We start from the raw sequence: 2,634 nt of genomic DNA, 5'->3' as shown, positions 1-2,634 counted from the left end.
TCATATTTAAGACGACGATCAAGTTTTATATTAAATATGTATATAATTAAAGTGCTTCATATTTGTAGGTCTGTTTATTGTGTTGAGAGGTATTTCATCTTGCTTTTTAACCCAGAAACCAGATACACAGAAACCAATGGAAGGACGACATTATATCAATACTTTTGTTTTTCACTCCTGCTTTGAGTTTTAAAATTTCTAAAATGTTCTGTGCATATAGACTTGAATACCAGAGATACCTGAATTTTCATGTATTCAACTGCTTGAGTTCAAGAGTAGATATACCCTACTCAATCAGAACCCCTGATCATGTGAGGAAGAATATTGAGAAATGTCGTCCATTAGGTGTTCAGTACGGGGTCTGATTGTTAACTCAGGAGTTATGATGGTACATTAGTCAGACTACCTGCTTTGGATAAGCTCCCATATCCACAGGGACTTCAGCCCCTTCAGGGGGGACCTCAGGGTCCCTAAAAACAAGAGGGGGGTCAGGGGGGGGGTATTTGGATATGTTTTTTTTATAATCTCAGGAAAAGTCAGAGAAATAGGAAAAAATCTGGAAAACTGACTTTTTTCTTTCTTAGGGGATGGAGAGACGGAGGAAGAGACGGAGGGGTTGGGTGATATAGCGGTGTAAGGGAACTCCTCTCTTTGTCCTATGTTGCCCCTGATACATCTTTATACAGAGCTTATGACGAACATTTGTTTGCTGTCCCAGGCGTAATGAGATATAATAAACTTGATGTTTATATTTAAACTTAGTTCAATACACACAAATTCTTTACTTTATATTCATTACAGGGGTTCTCTCTTAGAACGAGAAGTAAGAGAGTGACTGAATTAAAGGCGTATACAGGGAGATGGATCAGCCCCACCCACATTGATCAGTGAAATCTATGGGTTCCAGGGGGTTTCAGGCCTCAACAGGTGCTGAGCCCCCCCAGAAGCGTAAATAAGGATTTAAATATAAAATGTAAGCTTCCTGGACATAATTCCCATATACGCCCCTGCTCAGAATTAAAGTTGCGAGGTTATCTAGGCACTTTATTCCAGAAATCAATCAGTGATGAAACAAAACAAAACATTCAAAACATTTCTAAATCTAATTTAAATTCTTCATGTACAGAAATACTATATTTCGGACAAAGTATTTTGACAAATGCGTAAAAAGTTTAGAATGTTTAAATTTTTTGCCCGTCAAAGTTTAACTATTACAATATTACATTTATATTAAAAAATGATATATAAACTTGAATTTAAAAGGGAAAGTTTTGATGTCCAGGCAAAGCAGGGTAACCAAGCAGTATTTAAATAAAGTAGTGTTCAGTTGATCAAAAGATATAATTAACAAATCCTTCTAAGGCATAAAAAATTGTGTAATCTCAAACATTTGAACGCATAATCTAAAGCATTTAATTGCGTTATCTAAACCTTTTATTGCGTAATTCTTTCTGATTAGATTTAGAACTCAAGGTGAAGGACAATAATTTGTAGTAGGTTTAGAGCATTCATGCAGTCTACAGGGGCGTACACAGGAATTGTTACAGGGGCGGCTTAATTTTTTTTTCAATCCAGGGGGGCTCCGCACCTGTTGGGCCTGAAAACCTTGTGAGGTTATTTCACTGGTCCTGGGGGGGGGGCTGAGCCCCATAGTCCCCCACTGTGTACGACTATGCCGAAAAAAAAACATATATATTTATAATATTGCGGCTTAATTATTATTATTGCATTTTTGTTTTGTGATTTTTTTCTCTCCCCCCCCCCCGTCCACTGCCCCTTCTTGGTAAAGCTAGATTGGTGATTTTAACGCTTCAAGTCATTTTCTATCTTTAGAAAGAGCTGAACCAGATTATCTTAACTCAATCCTGACACTGTAAATCAAGAATTATAAAGCTAGGGATAGAACTCAATCCTGACATTGTAAATCAAGAATTATAAAGCTAGGGATAGAACTCAATTCTGACAATTTAAACCAAGAATCATAAAGGTAAGGATAAAACTCAATCTTCACTTCAAACCACTTCAAACAAAGGATTCTAAAACTAGGGATAGAACTCAATCTTGAATCTCCAAAGTTCAAACCAAGGATTACAAAACTAAAAAGGGAATCTAATCCCTTGAATCCCTTGTAAGAAATAAAAGTTTAAGTAATCTGCCCCTTGTATTCTTAACAATTTTTGGGAGCATAGAAAGGGAGGGTCATCCCCTTGTAAAGGTCGATCAAAGGGTGGGGGATTCTGCCCCTTATATCACTGGTAGGGTTGGGGATTCTGCCCCTTATATCCCTGATAGCGTGGGGGATTCTGCCCCTTATATCCCTGGTAGCGTGGGGGATTCTGCCACTTACATCCCTGGTAGGGTGGGAGATTCCTAATATCCCTGGTAAGGGGGGGAATTATGCCCCTTATATCCCTGGAAGAGTGGGGGATTCTGCCCCTTATATCACTGGTAGGGTTGGGGATTCTGCCCCTTATATCCCTGGTAGGGTTGGGGATTCTGCCACTTATATCCCTGCAGGTAGGGTTGGGGATTCTGCCACTTATATCCATGGTAGGGTTGGGGATTCTGCCCCTTATAACCCTGGTAGGGTGGGAGATTCCTAATATCCCTAGTAAGGGGGGGGGAATTATGCCC

The sequence above is a fragment of the Eurytemora carolleeae genome, unplaced genomic scaffold (genome assembly GCF_000591075.1).
Source record: "Eurytemora carolleeae unplaced genomic scaffold, Eaff_2.0 scaffold361, whole genome shotgun sequence".
Taxonomy (NCBI): Eukaryota; Metazoa; Arthropoda; class Copepoda; order Calanoida; family Temoridae; genus Eurytemora; species Eurytemora carolleeae.
This window is presented reverse-complemented; position numbering follows the sequence as displayed.